The sequence below is a fragment of the Talpa occidentalis genome, unplaced genomic scaffold, assembly GCF_014898055.3.
Source record: "Talpa occidentalis isolate TD23 unplaced genomic scaffold, MPIMG_talOcc4v2.1 talOcc4.138, whole genome shotgun sequence".
NCBI classification, from domain to species: Eukaryota; Metazoa; Chordata; class Mammalia; order Eulipotyphla; family Talpidae; genus Talpa; species Talpa occidentalis.
Window position 1 is genome coordinate 3,622 of NW_023601411.1, and position 25,539 is coordinate 29,160.

General features: G+C 41.4%; 1 long non-coding RNA gene across 1 annotated transcript; it reads left to right on the forward strand.

The window, feature by feature from the left end:
- The first annotated feature begins 624 nt into the window (after positions 1 to 624).
- Positions 625 to 18,243, forward strand: LOC119243966 (uncharacterized). Its single transcript, XR_005124909.2, has 3 exons — positions 625 to 783; positions 4,957 to 5,108; positions 17,519 to 18,243. It is a non-coding gene; the product is annotated as an uncharacterized LOC119243966 (long non-coding RNA).
- Positions 18,244 to 25,539: the final 7,296 nt, after the last annotated feature.

Consider the following 25,539-nt stretch of genomic DNA (forward strand, 5'->3'; position numbering starts at 1 on the left):
TACTCCCTGCAGTTAGTTTGTGGTGTAGGTCTGGATGTAGACAATGATGATTATTTTTCAGTTTTATTATTAGATGTGGCTGTTTCCTTGACTTAGAAAATTTCTACTTCTACTTCCTTGGTTATTTCAATCAACATGTCATAATATTTCTACTACGACAGCGTACACAATATATTATATATATTACAACTATACATCAGGGAAGATGGTCATGGAAATAGGTTAATGTATGTTGGGGAGATTGTGGGTGGGATTTAATAACTGGTGATATTACAGTTTGGTAGTAAACTTGGCTCAAGGGAACTTCCGAAAAATTAACATATCCATCAACCAGTAAAAGTAGAGTTATATACTGGTCCCAATGTAATGAAGGTGTGTGTGTTGGGGGCGGGGGACAAAGGATGGTGAAGGCCTTCACCTTAAAGCACAATTTGCATATGAGGAAGCATCCTAGAGACCACAAATCGCCCTAGGTCCTAAAGCACTGAAATATGCCATTACTTTGTTAGCCTGAAAGGTGCAGGGCAAGATTTGGTCTCTGGGCTACTTGACCTTTAGCTTGATTCTTTCTGGTCCCAAGATAATATCATTGCAGTCACTATCGCAGTAGCCCAAAGAACACGTTTACTCTGACAGGTTGATTTGACTATCCGTGCTTTGGAAGAAAGGCTGAGCGGCAAGAGAAACCAATCAAAGGGCTATGAGAAGTAGTTCAACAGCTACTTCATATTTCCAAGGACACTATGAGAAAAAACAAGACTTGAAGCCCACAGTGAACTGCTGGTGTGTGAAGAATGATTTCCCTGATTACCCTCAGTGTCTTGTGCGTACCCCCCTTTCTCTTCTATTTTCCCTGCCTAGTTTTCTGTTTCTTTGCATGTGTCTTTCGCTCTCTTCTCTTTTCCTTCAGTCTTTTTCTCCTCTGTCATCACTTGTTCTTTGCTCTTCCCTTTTGTCTCTTTCTTTGACTTCCTTTTATCTCTTCTCTCCTCTACCACCGCCACCTCACTTCCATTCTTGAAATCAAGCATATAATAAAAATGAAATATAGCATATTTTAGCTATTTATACTTATAGATTATAATTTTATGCTTGTAATTCTTCATTTTTAGAAATAAGTTTTATTAATATACCATCAGTTTACAACACCAAATAAGTTTCAGGCCTGCCACTTCACAGCTTGATATGTATATATACCTCACTTCACCCACCACCAAAGTGTTAGAGCCATTTACAATATCAACTTGACCCTGCCAAAACATCCCTCCTCCCCCGCTTCCCCTTGGATAACCACCATATTTTTTCTCACAGTCTAGGAGTTATTTTTGCTGTGTCTTGTTACTTCATTTGCTTTATTTATATTCCAATATAAGTGAAACCATCTGGTAATTGTCTTTTCACTTTCTAACTTATTTCACTCAGCATAATTACCTCAATTTCCATCCAGTTGTTGCCAAAGGCAAGATTTCTTCCTTTTTATAAGTTGAGTATTCCACATCTTCTTTATCCAGTTATCCATTGATGGACATTTAAGTTGAGCTCCATGTCTTGGCTATTGCAATAATGCTATAAATATAAGGGTGCACATATCTTTTCAAGTTATTGTTCTTAAAATTCTCCATTTTAAAGTCATATAATTTTATGTCTTTCTTACAAGAAAATTGTGCAGAAGCAAGGTGGTGGAGATGGGAGAGACCTGAGAGCTCAGCCCCACACCACTCGCCCAGGAGTGAGTGCATCCTTGAGAAACTGTAGAGCTACAAAAGCAGGATGTGGAAGAGTTTACCACAGGTCCATTCGTCACGGTCACAGAGTCAGTCAAACTAGAACACATCAACTTCTTGGCCAGGGGCCAAGTAGAAGCCCCTGGGCGGTGGGGAGGTCTTCTACAGGCATTGCAACATGGTGCTGTGGAATGTGAAGGAAAGGTGGTGAGGTCCCCAAGAGCAGCAAGGGCAAGAAGAAATTCAAACCAGTCAAAATAATGTTCCTATGCTAGGCCTCCGTCCTCTTAGTGCAGCCGCCTCACTGCTGGCAAGTAAGGACCTCCTCTCTCATCTTCAGAACTCATTGCTGATGAGAATAATAAAGTGCTGTGTTGTTTTTTTTTTTAAAGATTTATTTATTTATTTATTTATTTATTTATTTATTTATTTATTATTTTTTTCCCCAAACATTAGATTTATTTACAACTTAGAAAGGAAACTTCACAACTCCACTAATTTGGGATTTCAATGAATGAGATAATTTACTATTTCTAGTAGAAGCCATAAGCAAATTCTAATCTTATATTTCCCTTTCATTAGATATTTTTCAAGAAGTTTGATTGAGAAATGCCAAATATGGTCATTTGATAATTTAAATATCCTGTTTTTTTTTTTGAAGATTTATTTATTTTTATACAAGAGTTGGGGTATAGGCCAGAGGTGTGGGAGGGTGAGAGGATTCACCAGAGACAGAGCGGGGAACAGAAGTCAGACTGACTGAAACACACTACTGAGGGGAGCAGTGGGCAAGACAGGAGAGGTCTGCTTTGCCATGTGGGTTACTCCCTGGCCAGCCGGGGATCTAATTTGTGCTGCAGAGGCTGTGAACAGCTTCACAGCGTTGTGCTCAACCCGCTGCACCACCGGGGAGGCCCTAGGCTGTGTGTTTTTTAAAGAAAGAAAATTTCTTCAACCAAATTATTACTTTTTCTTCTGAGAGGATTTTTATTTATGTAGGCCAATGTATCTTAATTAACAAAACATTTCCTAATAAAGGCGTAATATTTGATAGTCTATGAATTTATTTTTTAATCACAATTTAAAAATACATATTTAACAACATGAATAGACTTGTCTAAGGACTCCTATTTGATGGTGCTTTGTTATATAAATATACTGTCTATGTTAACAAATATAATTATTTGTAGATTATAAATTGCTTTAATGTTTTGTCTATATTAAATTCATATTACTTACACCCATTTTTTTTAAAGCTGGAAACAGATTTTAAGGACCTGTGTGTAAAATAAGAAAGTTAAGAAAGGCCCAGTTCTCAAGGGCAGAAAACTTTATCACAAAAAGTGGTGTGATTATTCTAGATGTTTGCTACCTTGACACCTGGCATACCTGAGATCAGGGGCTAAACCCATTGTTCTTTGAGAGTCTCCCAATTTTGAGAGTTATGAATCTATGAATCACAATCTAAAGGGAAAGAAAAAATAAAGCCTTTTCTCTTTAGTATATATCTAAGAAGCATTTTCCAAATAAGTTACTATTTCTTTATGTCATGCCATAATTTATCTACATGCCAAATGGGGATGCAGGTTCCCTGTTCTGGGTAACTACCTCTTCTACTGACCACAGCTATCCAAACACGTTTAGAATATAAGAACTTGTAATATATAGGTGTCCAAGGAATGCCCACCACCCCTCCATCTTCCCTCCTCGCCCCCTCACCAGCCCTTGAATCAACTCCTGGGAAAAATTGCAAATTAATTCCAGAGGTACTTAGAACTGGCATGAGTGTATGATCCCTTTTCTTGCGGATCTCTAACCCGGTCAACCAGTTTCTTGTGCTTTGTGAGATGGGAGAGTGGAAGCATCATGTAATAGTCAAGCAAGTTGGTCTTTCATCTCCACATGACTATCTCATAGGTCTATCACACTGAACATATCCAAATAAAAACCAAATCTCCAACACATTTTCTACTTCCAATCTCTCTGTCTCAATAAGTGTCACTACCATATGCCCAGGAATTTAAGCTGAAACCCACTGATTTTAATTCTTGTTTTACCTCACTCCTCAAATCCTATTCAGCAAGTTCTGGGAATTTTGAAAAAAGTCTTCTAAAATAAATCTTGAATTTCACCATCTTTGCTATTGTCATCACATTCCAAGCCACCATCACTAGTCATCTGGATTATTACAAAAGCTACCTAACTGTTTCAGTGTTGCTCCTCTGTACTCCATCTTCTATCCAGAAGATAGAATCAGCTTTTGAACATAGAAATCAGTACATATCTCTTCTTGAGTAATCCAAACCTGGATATGGCCTCTATTTTTGTAACTGGAATAGAGTCAGTAGTCTTACCATACCTGGTAAGATCCCACAAGATTTGACCTCTTGCCTGCCTCTACAACCTTATCACCTCCCTCCCACCCCTTTGTTCAATACACCTATTCATGAAGCTTCTGTGGATTTAGTGCCTTTGAATGGACGTTTCCTCTGCCTGGTATATTTTTCCCCAGGCCTTCTTAGAGCTATCTACTCAGAGTTTAGGGCTCATTTTGATTATCTGCTCCTCAGAGAAGCCTTCCCCCCACTCGACCTATTCATTAGACTTTGGGGGGTGGTATTTGATTTTTAAAATTACATGCATCAATTATTTTCATGTTTTAATTAAGGTAAAAATAAATACATAATTAAGGTAAAAATATAAATAAAATAACCTCTCTAGTCACTATTATTTCACTTTTTCCTTCATTGCAAGCATCATTTTTAAAAATTAATTTTCTTTGTATTTTTATTTGTTTATTGTGTTATTTGTTTCAATGACCCCCCCTCTCCACCACATCAGAGTATCCTAACAGCTACAAGGTCTTCTGTACTTTGCAAACTCTTTTAAAATATTCGTTAAATAGTAGATGTCAGCCAATGAGAAGAACGATGTTTCCTTTTGACTGAAAATGGTCACATGCTTTCATTTGAAAAGAGTGTTTTAATGAAATATTTTGTTCAAGTTTAGTTCTATTTGTATATTGAAGTACTACTGCCCATACTCATGCTCATGGAATGGCTCCTGGATAGAAATGAGAAATTGTCAACACATGTATAAAGCTTATATCGAAGATGGCAAATAGGCCCTCCGTCCACTTGGCAAGGCAATGAAAAGGATCAATGGAAAAACTGAAAAGCAAACGTAATGCTGATTTGGACCTGACAGCTAACATCTGAGTTCTGCTTTCCAGACACTGGTGAATTGCATGGAATTGCTGATGCTAGACATGAAACAAGATTCCGAGACTGCCCTGGGCTTGTTTACAGCACAGAGAAAATGGAAGAAGAGAGGAGAAGAGTTGCCTGGAGATTCCAAATAGGATACAAGGCAATGAGGAAGTTGGTAAGGCAAATAATTGTGAATTAGGGCTTTGAAAAATAAGAGTCTTCACTAATTGAGTGTGTCTATAATCCCTATAGAAATGATAGATATAGGCATTGTGTCCCTATTTTACAAAGGAGTAAACAAGCTCAGGCGATAAAATGACTGGCGAAAGCCACACAGCTGTGTAAAAAGTGGAGCAACGACTTAAACTAGATTTTTCCAATTCCAGAGCTGATACACTTTCCATACATTACACTGTCTTCCTTGTGAGGATGCGCTCCATTTATTCCTGCAATTCCCGATCCCAGGTTAAGTGCCCTGGAGTAGCACCCCATGGCATTATGCCCAGTTAGACAAAATGATTCTTCTGCCCATGAAGGGGTCACCTAAAAGAAATGTCCAAAACTGAGCTGGCTGCAAGTTTGCCAACTCTGCAGGTTCCATACCTCATGCTCACGCCTCCTCCTCCTCAATTGCTTTCTCAGCATCACCTGAAGCTCACCACTGCGTCCACTGGGGAAACACCTCCCAGGTGCCAATAATAAAGTTACTCTGGTTGTGGTGAGAGGGCAAAGGGCAGATAAGCAAAATCACTGCTAAGAACCGCCCCCCCGCCCCAGCAGGCCTAGGCAATGTGAGCTGAGGCGCTCAAGTGTGCAGCCCACACCAAGAGAAAGAAGTGGGTAAGACACAAAACTGAAGAGGAGGGTAGGATGAGTAAGAGAAAAATCTCCCTGACAGAGATGAATTAGTTATGGGACCAACTCCCTGAGGTAAGAGTGGTGACTCCATCGCTATCTCTCGAGCAAAAAACAGGTAACAGAGGACAAAGGGGGACATCAAGGACTCATAGGTGCTTTTGACCTCTGAGTTTTATGAAGATGAATGAAGCACATTTGAATGGAGGAAGAAGTTAAAAAATGATAAAAAAATGAAAAGATAGAGCTGATTCAAGCACTGCAGAGGAGAGGAGTGGGCTCTTTGGACCCCTATCTTGAGTGACAAAAAGAAATTTTTCCAACTGGAAGATGCAAATCCATGCAGTTAAGAGGTTTTTTTTTTTTAATACTTTTTTTAAATTGAAGGACCACTGATTTACGTCATTGTTAGAATTCTGGAAGTATAGGGTCTTCCCCTTCACGTTAGTCTCTGTCACACAACCCCCACCGAGGTACCCACAGTCCTCCACCACAGATCCAGAGTCTAGTCTCTGCCAGTTGCTAATTATATGAACCTGAGAAAATTAGTCTTTCTAAGCTACAAAATAGGAACTATACCCTATTATACACTTGTTCTCGTTAAAAAAAAAAAGATGACACCATTACAAAATGTTCTTGTGAAATTTAAATGAGCTACTCATGGAAAGATACTACCTAGCGTAGTAAACACTAGATGAATGACATTATTATTGGGCCATGGATTTGTGTGGAGGGGGAAGTACGACTGGGTCATTATGAGGTCAAATGGTGGGGATATGTCTTTCTTTTAAACTCAACAAGGCGGCCTTCTTGGCTTAAATATTTGCTTTCCTGAGATCTCACAACTTCTCTACTTACTTGACCTTTGTCTCTCAAGAAAGATGAAGACCAAATATGATAGATACTCTACCTCTTGACACACTTGTTAACAAGCAACTTGTCCTGTGCTGATACGCCAATCATTTTGAGGAGAAAGCCATCTCCCTGCAGAAGGGTATTGTGCACCAAAGATAGTACTATGTCACTGTACATTTATCCAATGACTTTGAGTTTACAAAGTACTTTTATCCAGGAAAGGTTACTAGCTTCATTTTTCAGATGAGAAAATAGAGACAGAGAGAAGTGAAGGAACTTGATGAAGGTGACATAGATGGTGGGTAGGGCAGGGATCCACACATGCCTCTTCTGACTCTAAGTCTGGGGCTCTTTTATACCACCAAGTTGTGTAAGGGTTTTGAGCAAATAGCAGATTAGAAAGGCAGTTGCTTGAATGGGAAGGAGCTTTCAAATTTCCTAATACTATAGTTTTTAGACTTTTTCCGGGAAATCCAGCAGGCAGTAAGGAAGAGTCAAGTAGGAGGTGGGATTGTATGCAGCCCAACTTTATCAATTAAATCATTAAAATATACCTAAAATATGTTTAAAACATTAAGACTTGCCTTCAAAAAAGAGAAAACTCCTGAGCTACTGATCTACTTGAACTGTTTCATATCTCCAAGGATATTGAGGCCCAGTCTGTCTAAGTAACTTGTACAACTCTCAGACTACTTATGTGTAGAGGCATTTTTGTGAAAAGGGTATGAGCATTGCAGACTACTGAACAGAGACCATTTTCCCTGCCCCTACATACATGCAGCACCTTCGTATACCATGAACCAGACTTCCTGACCTGGGGAGCTAACGAGATCTAGTGACAAAGTTAAGCAGCCCCGATATAACATGGAAGGCAGGCACACCTACCTCTCTTGCTTCTGCAGCCTGATTTGCCCTCTGGTACTGCTGGGAAGGAGACTTGGAGGAGAGACATGCAGAGACATGTGGAGTCAGGGATAAAGTTTGGACCAGCACTTTGTCTTCAACAGCTGCATATTTGATAAGAATGTCATAAATAACTGTCATTATCCGAATATTTTTCTTTCCTCAAGCAAGCCACTTACTCGTGACAACCAAATCATTGAGGAGAAATTAGTCCTGAAGTTAGACTCTTCTGATGGCTCTCGATGTGACAGTGGACCACCCAGCGATCTCTGCATCCCCAGCACTTCCCTAGATAAAATGGTCTGATAATTCCTATTGAGGCGCTCAGTTGGACTGTTGTGATGACTGTAACACAAACAAAACAAAACAAAACAAAAAACATAGGGAGGTTCACAGGGGTTTTCTAGGGAAAGAGACTCAGCAAGTTTTATATCTTATTATTTACAAATGCCTGCCAAATGTGTCATTGCTTAAGCTGATCGCTGCAATTTCCACCCTGTGTATTTGTTCCTCATTTTAGAGGGCAATGCATTTTACTTTTGCAACCACATCAAGTACAACTGGTTTATGAAATAGTCTCAACAATTTCTTATCTCATTGACTTTCTGATAAGACTTTGTGATTTCTTACTACTTGCAAAGGAAAAGTGAATCTTTTAAGGTTAAAATCCTTTCCTTCTGTAAGTTGAAGAGGCAGCTCTCACTACTGAGGTCCAACAAGCCTGGAGAACTCAGAGCCAGCTGAGATTAAATGGCCTGTGTCCAGATTACAGAGTCTGGAACCCTTCCACCTAACTGGCAGTTTCTCTTGCATCAACAAGGAATTCTAAGAAAATACTAACATAGAATTTCAGACTGCTTCTTAAAGGCAGTCTAATTTATTTGTGACCTTGGCCAAGTTCTTAATTCCTGAACTTACTTTCTCACTTGTAAAGAATAGATGTCATCTTCCCTTTCTACCTCATTGGGCCATTAGGATCAAAGACAGAACACGAGGTGGCATGTTTCTAAAACTGAGAAGTGTATACTAACTAAAAGAATTGTTATTTTTAAGAAGATGGGAAATACTACACTTATTTATATTGTGCATTTCAACTTAGTCCTCTCAATTTGGTGGAAATACCCACTTGGAAAAATCAACTACTCAGGTAAGATATTTTAATTTGTGCTGAACTCTATGAAGAAAGCAAATTGAGCACTACTGGAAAAGGCAGAGTTAGAACTAGGGAATTAGCTCCTTAATTATCATTACACAGAAAAAGAAATGTTTGTATATTTTTAATTAAGAACACTTCAAATTAATATAAGAAATTAAACAGACCTGTGCCAAATTTCTGTTCTGGATGTCCCAAATTTTTAACTACCTCTCTTGGAAAACAGCACTTCTATGCTTATCCATGTTGACTGATACTTTTAAAAATCTGGACCTCATTTCTATTATACACACAAGCCAGCCACAGAAGCCAACCTATATTTTAAGAGTGCAGTGTTTACTAATGGATGTCTGGCTAGAAACAGTGTTGGCAGAATTCTGGCAGAGGCATCTACTCTCACTAATGATGTGGAACAGAGCTGCATAATCATGTCCACTTGTATTAAGTCTACCCAAGTGTGTCATGTTTTGCAATGGAACCAGAAACAAGCACCATCACCACCCCCAAAGTCCTAGAATCTTCCTGGAAGGGGCATTACATCAGAACTGGTTCAGACCAGTTCACTTATTTCATTTAGGAGCTTCTTTACAAAGTAACTTCACAGAGTACGGTGAATACAGTCTGTTTGGCAGAGTAGTTAGAGACATAAAGACAATAAATATATCCTAAATATCAACCATCTCAAGCCAGGAAAAATCTATCAAACATTTTTTTGGAAACTACATTAAGTAGTGCTCTCACACATATACTGACAGATCCTTAAGACAGGACACTCAATCCACTACCACTTTCTGAGCCGCACACAGGAAAGCTATTGCCAGTCATGCATTATAATCCCTCCACCAACCCCCACCCCTAGTTGTACCTGGGGACTAAGAGCAGCCACAGTTAGTCATCAACAAGGAAAAAGACAATGGAGTTCATTTGTGTGGGCCTTGCTACTATATCGCTTTTCTGGGGAAGAGTAATTTCTGGCCATTAAAAAACATTGATTCCAAACTTAGATATGTGGGAAATCATTTGGTACTTAATAGAATTCAAGTCATGCACAAAGCCCTGAAAAATTAAAATGAACAAGGAGCTAGGCAAGGAAAATAAACAGTAAGTCTTTAAAATGGAAATCTTGAGACTAAAGGAATGGCTGTTATCATATTAGTATTGCTGAGTATTAAAGATGTCATGATACTGATATAAAATGTCTTTCCCCTCTACCTAGGTCCTAGATGCCAAAGAACCTCCATTCCATTTTCTGAAATTAGATGCTGTTTAAAAATTTTTAGAAATAAACCATGAAATGTTTACTTCACACTAAAAACACATTACTTTTTGCAGATTAAGTATTAAACAACATCATTATCCATATTGATAATTTAATCGCAATGTTTGTAAAAAATCCACCTTAGAAATATCCAGTATTATCGGACACCAAATCTGATGATTGCAAATGGATTGGAACTTTACTCTGGGTTAAGAAAAGGTCCTGCATCCCTCTCTTGTCCTGTCTTCCTTTCTTTTTTTCTACTCACTCTTCTTTTTCACATTCTTATGTCTTTATGGTGCTCCTGATTGTTTCCGTGCAAGGGGTCCTTGGGAGACAATGTTGGTGTAGCAGTATTCAGACAGAGATGTGTGTGCAAGGTGTGATGTTATAGTCATTGCAACTGCCATGCATATTCTATCAAGATGTGTCTCAATTATTGATGCAGATGTAATCATTTTCCCTTTAATTTTTAACAGCAGTGAAGTTAATATATATCCTTTATTTTTCACCATTGTCAATGTTAATACAGACCTTTTAATTTTTAACATTTAAAAAGTTAATGTAAAACCCATTAATGCTTTTCACCTGATCGACACAGGGATGAACATTAAGAACTAATTGTGTCAGTGCTTTTTCCAACAAGTACCCTGCAGGGATATGGCCAATCATCACGATGCTATCTGTCCTCACTCATAGTCCTTTTTGGAACACAAAGTACTATCATCCTCGATACCTCATTTGCCCTCTCCTAGGAAAGACTGCTCTAGGCTTCTTTCCCACTGCTTCTGCCATCTCCCGACCTGTCTCCACGCAGCTGTTCCCCTACCCAGGGAACTTCATTCTATAGATCTGCAGCAGCTCCTTTGTCCATTATTTTTTTTTTAAAGATTTATTTGTTTATACAAGAACCGGGGTACAGGCCAGAGGCTTGGGAGGGTGAGAGGATCCACCAGAGACAGAGCGGGGAACAGAACAGGCAGACTGACTGAAATACACTGCTGAGGGGAGCAGTGGGCAAGACAGAAAAGGTCTGCTGAGCCATGTGGGTAGCTCCCTCGCCAGGGATCGAACTCATGCTGCAGGGGCTGCGAACAGCTTCACAGCGCTGCGCTCAACCGCCTGCGCCACCAGGGGAGGCCCTCCTTTGTCCATTCTTGCAGGTAGAGCTAACCTAGGTAACTACGTGAAATTGACTATACTAAGTATATTAGTTTCCTGGAACTTTCATAACAAAGTACCACAAATTGAGAGGCTGAAACACAGAAATTTATTTCTCAAAGTTTTGGAAACAAGAAACTAGGGTAGTTACTTCTAGGATATGTGAGGATCTGTTCCAGACCTTTCTCTTTGATTTGTAAATGGCTGTAGTCTTCCCATGTGTCTTAAAGTTGTCTTCTCTTTATGCATGTCTCTGTGTCCAAATGGCCCCTCTTTTATGAACACCAATCTTTGGATTATGGCCCATTCTAGTGATCTCATTTAATTGATTACCTCTGTAAAGCCCTTACATCCAAATATGATGACATTTTCAAGTACTAGATGTTAGGACTCCAACATGTCTCTTTTAGAGGAGCACAAATCAAGCCATGACACAAATGCTTAAAGATAATGTTTGGGAAATGTAGTATTGAAAAGAAAAATTTAAACTAAATCTCACATTATTGTCATTGTCATGGAGTCTGCTGACCATGCCTGATACAGGGGCTGATTCTCTTCCTCCTTCTGTCTAACCTGCTTCTGGAGCCAGCTCAACACCGGATGGAAATCCGATTATGCAAACCTCTTGCTTCCTGTGGCTAATTTTTGTGTCAAATTTATGGGACCACAAGGTAGTAAAATATTTGTCAAATATTCTTTGTGTTTCCAGGAGGATGTTTCGGGATGAGATTAATGTTCAGATCAGTAGATTAAGCAAAGTAGATTGAGCTTTATAATGTGGCTCAGTTTCATCCAATCAGTTGAAGGCCTGAATAGAATTCAAAGTTAACACTCCCTTGAGTAAGAGAGAATTCTCCTGCCTAATAACCCTCAAACTGGGACAACAATTCATCTCTGTGCTGCAGCACCTCTGGAGAACCCTGACTAATGCTCTCCATAAGACAAAGCTCTGCTTAAAAAAAGCATTCATAATTAATAATTATTTTTAAAAAGAGCAGACTCTACTAGGCACATCACTCAATGTGGGTATAACCTCCCACCAAGAGTGTTGCTTTGAATTTGGCCAGTTGGATTAGAGGAGGTTGGTTATGGGACTGTCCTCGGATTGTAGGAAATCAAGACAGCAAAGTATGTCATTTATAAAGCCAGAATTTCAAGATAAAAATAGTCACTGTTAGTTTTTTTTTAAATTTATTTATTTATGCATCCAAGAACGGGGGTGTAGGCCAGAGGTGCAGGGGGTGAGACAGAGTGGGGAGCAGAACAGGCATATCTACTGAAATACACTGCTGTGGGGAGCAGCAGCAAGACACGAGAGGTCTGTTGTGTCAAATGTGTGTTAGCTCCCTGACAGAGGATCAAAATCATGCTGCACTGGCTGGTGACAGCTTGATAGCACTAGAGACTTTAACCCCTGTGCCACCGGGGAGGCACTTCACTGTTAGTTTAAAAAAAAATCACAAACAACCTAGTTATCCCTTCAGTATTGCAATCTATCTGCTACAGAGTCAGCCTTTTACTAAATACAATATCCAACTCTCTGAAGTCTTTGCCTACAGGTTATTCCCCTGGGTTTCGGACATCTTTATGACTAAAAATAGTTCTCCATTGGTCCCTCCAAGATGAAGCAAAAGCTTGTACCCCAAGCAAAAAGTAATCACCATTCTTGGTGCAATCAAAATTGAGAAAGCTGAAGACCAAACTCAGATCACTCTTATGAGCACAAAACCTACATATTCTTTGCATACATTTTAAGTCATTGAGAACTTTCTCAAGCACTCACCTCATTTCATCTTTAGGCAATTCCTTTATTAACTGTCTTTTATAGCTTAATATTGTATATGTGTGACTTTGTAAAGAATTCACTTTGTTAAATTAGGATTCAGCACTAAACCTTCCAAGGTTTCAACAGATCAGATCTGAATCAAATCAGTCTCTAGTTTTGAAGGGGTTAAACCACTCCCTCTGACTCTGTGGCTTGAGTTTCATCTTTACCTTGGATTTCTGTTTTTCAGATTCATTATATCCACATCACCTGTTCATGCCTCACCCGAGGCTTTATGGTTCCCTTTAAAAATATCAGTGTGGACAAAAATGTTTTCCCTTGACATAACTGAGACAGGCTGGTATTTTCAAGAACAGCTTTACTAAACATGAGGGAAAACAGAAAAGAAATAATTACAGAAAACATACACAGTATAAAAATAGAAAAGTTTCCAACTGAAGGTTTCTGTTCTAAAAATTTCTTCAGAAGTAGGAGAGCTTTGCTGGGCCTCAACAGCCTTTACCCTCGTCAGCATATCCCTCAATTTTGCTACATCCTGTCTGGACACCTTCTCTCCCACCTCCAGCACCTCATCTATCTCTGAGTCCTGTAATCTTGAGTTGCTATTTTGATCCTCTTAACCCACATTTCAATGAAAAAATAACCAATAACTTACTTTTAAAACTATCATTCTCCTAATAAAAATATCCTGAACTCTCAAAGACCTGCAAAATGCCTATTTGCAAGGTATTTTCAAGTTTTTCAAGTGAATGTTTAAGCTCTTCTGGGTCTTAAACTTTAGCTCTTCCCAAAACTAATGTTAAATGAGAATAAACCAAAAATATATTCTAGAAAGTGATTCCTGGGATAATGAATATTATTTACAATGGCAGATAAGTCTCTGTGGTTAAATCAGTTTAAGAAATGTTAGGTTAAATTAAGTTTCACAATTTTCTTCACTACGTAATTTCTCACATCAGTCAAAAAATATTTTTGAGCCCCTGTTATGTACCAGGTGCTGCTCTGATACTGAGAAGTCCCTTGTAAAGAGTAGACAGGATGGTCAAGATCCCTGCACTGCTCTTACAGAATTCACTTTCTGGGTGGGGAATCACCCAATAAGTAAACAAGCAAGCAAGATATAAAATAATGGTAAAGACCTTAAGGGGTGACATGTTAGGGAGGAACAGAACATGGGGAAATCTATCAGAGTAAACAGGGAGTTCAAAGACCTAGCAGGAGAAAACTTGGCAAATTGCAGGAAGAGGAAAGAACTGGAGCCGAGTAACTTAGCAGGGAAAAGCATCTGAGGAGGTCTAGGCTTAGAGGGCATGGGAAAGAGTAAGATTTTTTGCTGGTGCAAAGGAAAGTGATTTGAAAATTTTTAAGTGTTGGCATGATTTTAATCTACAATTTGAAAAGTAATATCTTTGGCTGTAGAGAATGGAGTGAGAGGTTAAGATTACATGTGGAAAACCAGGTAGCATGCTCTTACTAGTTCAGCTATAGACAGGTCAAGGCACCAGCTAGCTCTTGGCCTCTTCTCTTAAGGGTACTAATTCATTCATCATGACTCCACCTTCATGGCCTAGTTACCTTGCACAGAGCCCACCTCCTCCTGCCAACACATTGGGGGTTAGGATTTCAACTTAGGAAGTTTACAGTGACACAAACATTCAGTCCATAGCAAGTGTATCCACTTAGACTGTGGTATGTAGATATGGAGAAATTTTTAATAATTATTTTAGTGCATTAGCTGTAAAAAGTGAGAGACCTTAGAGATAGCATGAAAGACTAAACAGCCTCTGGACCTGCCTGTGGAGTGGGGACAGGGAAGGGGACGGGGCTTCAGCATATACTTGGGGTTTTTTGTTTGTGTTTTTCACATAAACAATAGCTGAGTTCCTTAATTATTTTTACATTGTTGTAGTTCCCACAGTTCCCTGCCACCACATCACCTGTAGCCATGACCGTGCTCCCCTGTGTTGTTCCGTCCCCTGTGTTGACTCCCTCCTTCCCCCTGCCAGGCTGTATGCCTCTGGTCTGTGGTTCACTTGCTGGTTTTGACTTTTTTCTTGACCTTTTGTTTCGTTTCTTTATGCAAGTCCAATGAAAATCTCAATGGCATTCTTCAAAGAAATGCAACTAATATTGAAATAAACGTGGAACCACAGCATGTATTTGAGTAGAGACAACAGGGTTTCCTGATGGGCTAATGTGGAAAATAAGGAACAGAAAGAAGACAGTGGTGACCTCTCACAGGTCTCACAGACCTCACAGACCTCACAGATCTCACGGGTCTCACAGATCTCACGGGTCTCACAGATCTCATGGGTCTCACAGGTCTCACAGATCTCACAGATCTCATGGGTCTCACAGATCTTACGGGTCTCACAGATTTTAATGCTAGGGTTCCAAGGGAAACATTTTGGGAAATACTGTTTATACCCCCGAAGTGCTCCATCATGGCATGATATATTTGCATCTCAGGTCACATAAGCAAGCCTCCCCCCTCTAAACAGAGAGGTGTTGCAGTAAAAGCCATTGGTTGCTAAACAATATACTGCCCTGATGAATCAAATCAAATCTGTCTGCAGGAAGTCACATGTGCCAAGTGCAGTAAGAAGGAAAGAAGGGCTACTCTACCACCCTCACTGAGCCAAACCTCACATGCTGGCAGTTTTAGCATTTTTGCATTAATAATAGCTATTTTGGCAGAGGAGTGAGATTAAAAGTCTGAAGGGAAGCCCAGACTGTGAAGTATGTAACTCTTTTTTAGGAAACTAGCATTTGGGTGTTTCTACCTATATCTAATATATCAAAGTATTATTTGATGCTTTGGAAAAAGTTAATGTAAATAAAGGTATTTTTTTTTCTCTATTTTCTAGTTAGTTTGCATTTGTTTTGTTATAGGGAACAGAAGTTCACTCAGAGAGGACAGGCTTCTCTCTAGGATACGTTTTTCACTCTCTCTCTTTCTACTCCCCCACCCCTGCCTCTCTGTCTCTGCCACTCTCTCAGCCATGTGAGGATAAAAGAGAAAAGAGCCATTCACAAACTAGAAAGAGGGCTCTCGCTAGACACCAGATCTGCTGGGGTCTTGATCTTATACTTCTTAGCCTCCAAAACAGTAAGAAGTAAATGTTAATGAAACTACATGGTTCATAACATTCTGCTATAACAGCCCAACCTGATTAAGACACACAGTTACATCTTAGAGGCTTCCTTTTTTTAATGAGGAGACAACAGCAACAGATGTTGGCAAGGACGTGGTGAAAAGGAACTCTCCTGCATTGCTGGTGGGAGTGCAAACTGATCCAACCATTATGGAAGGCTATCTGGAGGCTCCTCAGTCTACTAAAAATGGAGCTACCATATGACCCGGCAATTCTACTCCTAGGGATCTACCCAAAGGACACAAAAACATTGATTCAAAAGAGCACCTGTACCCCTATGTTTATTGCAGCACTAGTTACAATAGGTAAAACCTGGAAACAACCCAAATGCCCAAAAATAGATGACTGGATCAAGAAGATGTGGCACATATACACAATGGAATACTATTCAGCAATCAAAAAAGATAAACTCATGCCATTCGCAGCAAAGTGGATGGAGCTAGAAGGAATTATGCTCAGTGAAATAAGCAAGGAGGAAAAAGAAAAATATCGGATGTTTTCACTTATAGCAGGAATATAGGGGGACCAAATAAGACATCAGTGTAAAAAAATAATAACAGTACAAATCACAACAAAGCAAAAACGAACAACTATAAACAAGAGACATCCTGCAGGGGAGGAGGAGGGAGAGGGATTGGAGGGAGGGAGGGAGGAGCACAGGGGACTGAGGTGATGGTGCAAGGGTGCCTTGGGGAAGGAAACTCTATGGGGACTGCACCTGAGTGGGTGGGGGGAAGCAAATATTGTTTAAAAATTAACAATGATGTAAAAAATGAAAAATTAATATATATTAAAAAAAATGAGGAGACAAGTCCAGAGAGGAGAAACATGACCCAGTGGTAGGAGCTCCAGGTTTGATAAACCTGAATTCTGCTCTCACGTGACTATAGGCAGGTGACTTTATTTGGGCCATCAGTTCTCTTCTGGAAAGGGAGAATACTGGGTAGAGATAAATGATTTTCAAGAGGCATTTCTTTCAGCATTTATAATCCACTTTTATGGCCTGTGGTCAAGTGAAACCACGTCTATCACCAGGTCTGGTGCTTCACTTTGCTTCATTACACCACACCATACTTCCACTAAAACATTTTTTTTATTTTTTCATTTCAACCCATTTATCTCATCTATTAAAATTGCTATGGAAATACTGCAAGAAGGCAATATAGTGCAGTGACAAACATATAAAGTTTAAAACCAAGAAGAGCTTGGTTTGGATCTGGATGTACTCAGCTCTGTGAGCTTGGAGCAGTTACTTAATCTCCTTTCCAGTCTCAGTTTCATCATCTTTAAAACAGGGGTATATATCCCCACCTGGTGGGGTTGCTTATCAGATTAAGATTGTGTCAATAAAACATCATGACTATAGAAGGTACAAAAATTCTACCTTCATCCATTTCAGCTTTTATAACAGAATATTTATAACCAGGTGACTAAAATAACAGAAATTTGTTTCTCACAGATCTGGAGGCTGAGAAGTCCAAGATCAAGGGACCAGCAGTCCTGTGTTTGATGAGGAATCACTTCCTTGTTTACAGATGGCAGAAAAGGGACTTCCTAGCTCTTCACCTGGTCTTAGAAGAACTAATCCCATTTGTGAAGACTCCACCTTCATTATTTGATTACAGCTCAAAGACCTCACCTCCTAATATAGATTGATGGTTAAGATTTCAACATATGCATTTGTGGAAAACACAAACATTCAGTCTGTAACACATTCTATTTCACATTTCACATCTCCCTCTCCCTTTATTATCTGGGAAGATAAACTATTACAGCAAAGAGCTCATGAATTGAATCAGGTTGAGAATGAGACTTGTGGTGGCTTATTTTTACAGAAAATTTTAGTTCAATTCCTCTTTTGAAGACCTTTTCAAAATATTAGTCATATTCCTCTTTTGGAAGTACACACTCTGACTATAATTGAATCTTTCTTGATGATTGAAGACCTTGCCATGCCTTAGGCTTATTATTCAGAACATGAATTCAAATTCATTCAATTGCATAGATAAATATGCAGAAGGTACAAAACGTAGTTGGGACATGCTGAATTCAGGAAATCTAGAAGTTTGTGGTTTTGAGTTGAAATCCTTGTTAACAATTTCTGTGTGGTTCAGACTTCTAAATAGTGCAAACATTACCTGACTAGATGAGGCTTTTAGATCTTGTATTCTAATTAAATATGTGATCAACATATTTTTGTAAAGCCTACTTTGTCAAAGGATCGGAGCAGCTATCATTTTGAACATAGGAAATACAAAGGCTAGTTTGAATCCTTAAGAAACACATACTGTCAATGGGGAGGTGTAGGGGCCGGAAGGGGCGCAGTGCAGGTTTTCTGATCCCATGCAGATCGGGTAAAGGAGGAGTCAGAGTCCTCAGTAGTTTTGCAGGTGTTTTATTTGGGGTTCACCAGGCATATGGCAGGTAGGGGTGCTGGCTGGGGGGCTGGGAGGCTGGCAGGCCTCCCAGCCCCCAGCAAGTCCTCACTCTATCTGGGCTCTCTAGCGTTCGTTCTGCTGCTTCTCGGCTTCGGCTTCGGCTGCGGCTGCGGCTGCGGCTGCTGCTGCTGCTGGTGCTGGTGCTGCTGGCGTCCCCCCGTGATGCCGCCCTTAAAAGCACAGTCTTAGCTCAGCTGAATCCCATCTACCTATGCCCACACCCTATTCCAGGTGCCCACCATCAGGCATGCATTCAGGACAAGGATCCATCATCTATCCTGATGGCGGAAGGGCAGAAAAGCCTGATATTTTCTTTACCCTACAGTCCACCCCCTCAGGGTTTTCTGCCATACAGTCTATACATATATACACAATTTTCTAAGCAAACAAACAATGCAGCCATGGCCCACAAAAGCAAATACATCAAATAACAAAATACAACAGAACAAAATACAACAGAACACAAATAAGTCCAGGCAGGGCACCAACCAAGTGCAAAAGACAATTATTGGTACCAGCAGATGAGCCACCAAATCTGCTGCCGAAGGCACTGCTCATACGAGGGAGGGGAAATCACACACGGCATCTGCTATAACACACCAGGAGCCGTCAGGCTTCCTGGCCTTCTCTGGCTGTAGTCTCGGCTACAAGGCACACACAGCATCCACCCCCAGGATGCACTAGCTCTGGGATTGGCAATTTTATTCTGTTGGGGGTAATCACCAACCCTCAGGGTTTCTGTCTGCAGTCACTCCAACACTTGGCCTTCATAGCCACCCATGCGACTCACAGACCCCTGCACTCAGGCCAACCCACTGCACAATCACATGGGCCGAGGATCCAAACTCTGCATTCAGCTTGGGCTCCACCCCAAGCCACGTTCCCCACCCGTCCCCCAAGGACAGGTTCCTCAGCTCCTCACCCTCACTCAAGAATGAGCAGGGCATCACCCACAGGTGATTTTACGAGACTCACAGTTCTTCAGCATACCCAGGCTGCTTAGGGCTTCTCAACTTAGCATCAGCACCAGCTTTTGCTGCCTTAGTTGGCTTTTCTCCTCCACCTGGCTGCTGGGCATGCACAGGCTGCTTTTGGCCATCAAGGCCCACTGGCCACCCCCAGATTCTCAAAAAAAAAAAAAAAAAAAAAAAAACCATAACCTGCCAAGGTCCTCCGCCTTCTGGCGGGATTGTCAGTCCAAGTTTATCAATCCATGTCCACTGGCCTCTCCCTGCGTCAGCAGCGGCCTGCTGCCTCAGGGGTCATTGGCTGGTCCTTTCCGGTGTCGTTGCCTGGTCCTCTCGGGCGTCTCCTCCATGCGAGGTCTCGTCCCACAGCTCCGGACCGTATCCACCTTCTGTGCCGCCATGGCACCTCCAGCGTCATCACAGGCAAACGGTCTGTTCTCCTTAGTCCCTCCAGGTCTTCGGAGGGCTCCAATACCCGTCTGCATGGATCCTGCCGACTTACGCCAATTGTAAGGGCAGGAACGGGCACAGTGCAGGTTTTCTGATCCCATGCAGATCGGGTAAAGGAGGAGTCAGAGTCCTCAGTAGTTTTGCAGGTGTTTTATTTGGGGTTCACCAGGCATATGGCAGGTAGGGGTGCTGGCTGGGGGGCTGGGAGGCTGGCAGGCCTCCCAGCCCCCAGCAAGTCCTCACTCTATCTGGGCTCTCTAGCGTTCGTTCTGCTGCTTCTCGGCTTCGGCTGCGGCTGCGGCTGCGGCTGCGGCTGCGGCTGCGGCGGCTGCTGCTGCTGCTGGTGCTGGTGCTGCTGGCGTCCCCCCGTGATGCCGCCCTTAAAAGCACAGTCTTAGCTCAGCTGAATCCCATCTACCTATGCCCACACCCTATTCCAGGTGCCCACCATCAGGCATGCATTCAGGACAAGGATCCATCATCTATCCTGATGGCGGAAGGGCAGAAAAGCCTGATATTTTCTTTACCCTACAGGAGGCAAAACACAAACTCATAAAAAAGTAACTATAACAAGCCTCAAATCAGTTCTTGAAATAATACTCAAGCCTTTGCAGGATTTGGGCCAGCAGTGCTTTTGGTTAGAAGAATATTTGATAGGGAAAGTTCTTTTAGATAGAGTGAATAGTTGGAAGAAATGCATGGGGATGGGAAAGTCTGGGGTATATCCAAAGGACCATAAGCTATTCATTTCAGAGATAATTAAGGCTAAAGCAGACATTTAGTTGAGACATTCCTAGCTTTTATTATACAAACTGAATGTGCAGATGTCATGAAAAGTGGTTCTTGGGCCCCTAGAGTTACAGGAAATGATGTGTATTATACATTCTTTTGTAAATTTGTCTCTGTGGGCCAATAATATGTAGGTCACAAGTGAATTCATAGGGCTTCCAGTTTGCATCTTGTTAAAGGCCTAGGCCCAACTTAGAGACCAGAGAGGTCTAGAATACCCAACAACCCTACCATGATCCATTCCTGGTAGAAAACAACCTTTAGTCGTGAGATAGGCCCTGGGTTTGGATCCCCACTGACCCTCCTTTAATTCAAGCCAGGAGTGTGGAGGAGGGTGAGAAACAGGTTTCTCTAATCTCCCCACTTGCCTCACCTGTCCTTCATTTGCTAGCCCAGCTCTTGCCCATTCCCATCCTACACTTGCTCCTTAAAAACAAGGTCATGTTCCTCAGAGAGGAAATGGATTTACACATTTCTCTATGAAAGCAGAAAATGAGAGAAGGAAAAATCTGTGCAGGATCCTAGCATTATGGGACGACTTAAGTCTGCTTTGAAGAAAGCACTCCCCAAAAGAGCTTTTAAAAAAAATGATATAACTGTATATTCCACGTGGAAATATCTGGGCAGTGAGTCCCTTATTAAAAATTGCTGAATGGAAAATCTCTGCAACAGTTTCAAGCCCTGATTGATTCTGATAAGGAGAAAAAGGTTGATGAGATTCTCAAACTCAGCATTCCACTTGTAAAGCAAATCTAGACTAAGATGCATTTCAAAGAATGTTTGGCAATTTTTCTTTTCAAGAAGGCAAACAGTTTATCCTGGAGATGGGATGAGGAAGGCACTTAGATTACTCCCGAAGACCTTCTAGTCTCCTCTTTTTTGGGTTTTTGTCCATGTCTGGCCTCTGCGTCCCCTCCCTTCACCTCCAGTAGCATGCACAACTGCCCACAATACAGTGCAAACCTCCTTTCCCAGCATGGAAAAGGGCCAGGGTGGTAAAATTGAAAGGGGCCCTAGAGGCATTGAATTCACCCTACTGGCTTTTGAGATAAAGAAAATAAGGCCCAGAAAGATAAAGCAGCCTGGCTGAATGTTGTAGGGATGGTGTAGCGGCATGACAGCCACCGAGCAGGGTTTCTATGATCCAGCAGCCCGGGTAAAGGAGGAGAGAGTCTTGGAGCCCTGGGTGGGTTTTCGGGCTTTTATTGGGATTCACCAGGCACACGGCAGGCAGGGGTGCCTGGGGGCTGGGAGGCCTGCCTGCAAGTCTTCACTTTTTCTGGCCTTCTCTGGTGGCCTCTGCTGCTCTGCTCTCGGTTCTGCTTCCGCTTTTCTGCTTCTGCTGGCGTCCCTGTGACGCCACCCTTAAAAGCCCAGTCTCAGCCCAGGTGAATCCCATCTACCTATGCCCACACCCTACTCCAGGTGCCGCCATCAGGCATGCATTCAGGACCGCAAGGATCCATCATCTATCCTGATGGTGGGAGGGCAGAAAAGCCTGATACTTTTTGCCTTACCCTGCCTGTGGCTATGTAGAAACTGCAGAAAGGCTAGCTCTTCTGCAGAGGCATCTGGATTTTAAACTGCACAAAATTGAGGCTCTGTCCTGTTAAAAGTAGATAAATTAAAGTTTACTCGAGATGATGGCAGCATTGGTTACTCGGAAATAGTGGTGGGGAGGGGATGAACTATGGTCTCTTCTTCCCCTGGCATTGCTATTCTTTATGATTGGCACTGTAGGGTGAGGTGAAAAAGCATCAGGCTTTTCTACCCTCTCGCCATTAGGATGGTGACGGATCCCTGTGGTCCTGAATGCATGCCTGATGGCGGGCACCTGGCGTGGGGTGTGGGCATGATACATAGGTGGGTACACCTGGGCTGAGAGACTGGGCTTCTAGGGGCGGCGTCACGGGGACACCAGTGGAACAGAACTACCCGGAGGGAGACACAAGAAGAGAAGCAAAGGCCACGAGAGAATGCCAGAGAGCCCAGAAAGACTGAAGACTTGCTGGGGTCTAGAGGCCTGCCTGCCTCCCAGCCCCCTGCCTGCCATCTACCTGGTCAATCCCAATAAAATCCTGCAAAAGCCATCGAGGGCTCCAGGACTCTCTTCCTTTACCCCGTCTGCTAGAATCATAGAAAACCTGCCCTGTGCCCTTCCTGCCCCTCACAAGAACTCACCTCCATGACCCTATCTTCCCTGAGTGATACTAGCATGCCGTACCCTTTTATTCTTGGGAGGAAATGTGACCAACAACTAGATCACACCTTCATGGGCAGTGAAAAATCATTTGAAACTCCTTACATCTAAGGGTCAGCAGACCACTACTTGTAGGCTAAATTCATCTGGCCACCTGTTCTTGTAGGCTTAACAGAAAATCATTCACAAGCCCTGTCTTCAAGCACTGGTCACGCTGTATGAGTGATTTCTATTCCTGTCCATCTTCCAAGACTTTTGACCTTATGAAAGATTCCACTTTTCTTAGATGACACAGGTAACTCTGTAAGTATTTGTAAGATGAAAGGGGTTATTGGTGGTGTGGGCTTGGGCAAGTCAGTTCCTCTCTGGGTGCCTCAGTTTCTAATGAGAGTTATCTAAGGTAACAAACATTCTCTATATTAAGGTGAGTGTAGCCAGAAATAAATGTCATGTTCAATTCATTGACTCTTCTTGTCTCCAACTTTGAGTTCTCCCTTAGTGACCTTCTAACTACTAGTTGGCTCCCCAGGTTGTCAGTATCATGCAGGGGATGCCCTCACTAGATAACCCTACTGGGGGATATTTTAGTGTGTATGGTGCATGTATTGCATGTAGTATGAAAACATATTAAAAATCAACTTTCTTCATGTTTGCCTGGCTTGTGCAGATCTAGTGACATGTACTTTTTCCCAGGTCAGGTCACTATAAAGAATCTGAATGGGGGGCCTCCCTGGTGGCGCAATGGTTGAGCGCTGGGTTGTGAAGCTGCCTGCAGCCTCTGCAGCGCCGATTCGATCCCCGGCCGCCAGGAGAGGGTCCCACATGGCGCACAGACCTCTCCTGCTGCCCGCTGCTCCCCTCAGCAGTGTACTTTGTAAGTCTGTCTGTTCTGTTCCCAGCTCTGGCTCTGGTGAATTCTCTCACCCTCCCATGCTTCTGACTGTACCCAGTGCTTGTATAAATAAATAAACCTTTAAAAAAAAAAAAGAATCTGAATGTTGCCATAAACATAGGGATGCAGGTGTCCTTTTGAATTAATGTTTTTGTGTCCTTTGGGAAGATTCCAGGACTACACCTGAGAAGAGAAAGCAAACATCATACAAAAATGAACAATGCTATAAAATATATATAAATACATATATATTTTTAAAAATCTGAATGTGTAGTTTCTAGGGAACACAGTCTGGGCTTATGGCCACTCCTTCATCATCAAGGTGCACTTTCATGATAAGCCCAGCAAACAGCTCCCTGCCCTTACTTAGAAAACTTACTATGTGAGAAATCATGGCATTTTCAAACCAAATGGATATAAAAGCCCTCCTCCAGACCTCATAGCACCATACCCTCAGGAGGTGTCTGGTGAGTGTGGCATAATGTTACAAGGTTAGGGACTGATGTGTTAACAGTGTTTTTAAACCATCTTCATGCACTGTTTCCTTGCAGATGGGTCATCGTCTCTTCCCACTGCCATCATTATAAAGTGGACGGAAACTCTGAATTGAGATACATGTGACACAGGGAAATGTGCTCGCCTGTCAATGTTTCCCCATGAAAGCTTCCTGCCAAGGAAGACAAGACCAGTCCTCATGCAATGGCTGAAATTTGTTTTCTGGATTCTTCTGTTCACTTTTTACTCCCTTCCCCAAGTTTCTAACATGGTCCCCAGATTATTCTGGGCCTCTGCTATGACACACCAGAGGGGGAAACACTTTGGACTTTCAGTTCATTATCTCCTTTCCCTTTCTATTTTAAATGAATAATGCGCTATGGTGGGAAAGGATAAAGCTCTTAGAATCAAGTTAGCCTGAGACCAAATTCCTCCATTCATTGGTGGAGACTCAGTTTCTATGACCTGCTAAGTGGAGATAATACTTATCACCTAACTCTACTAAACAACTCAGCGTCCCTTCCAAGCTGGAATCATGCATTAATTCTTTTTATCTCACACTGCTCATATAATATAGTACATATAATATAGCATATAATTATTATTATATTACCATATAATTATTATTATATTACCATATTATTATATGTATTATAGTACATATATTATAGTACATATAATATAGCAGATGTTTGACACATGTCAAACATGACTTTGCATGTAATCTTGCAAGGATAATGAAATAGGAAATGTTTAAGCTAAAAGGAATGCAAAGACCTACCCAGTTGAATGTCAGAAAGACTTCCTGCTTCCCACTTCTGCACTACATGGTCAGCTGTGTATCTTCTTGACTAAGCTTCACAATCTCCAACAAAGCTCCCTGGGAAGCTACTGCCATTCAACTGAAATTATCCTAGGAGAAAAAAAAAGTTATATGTATATATATATATTTACATATATATAACATGTTTTCACATATATATTCTGGATAGAGTTAAAGTTTCACCTTATAAATGAAGAATCCATACTTGAAGAGAGGATATGATTTTGTCCAAGATCACAGAACTAATTGCAGGATAAGCCAGAACTAGAACACTGTATTATAAGTCTCTAGATTGTTTGTGCAGTGCTCTATCCACTACATAACATTTGCATTCCAGCAGAAGTCCCCGTGCCAAGGAGTGAGCACTGGGGGATATTTATAGCAAGGACAAATAAGGTTTGTTTTTTTTTTTTTTTTTTTTAGAG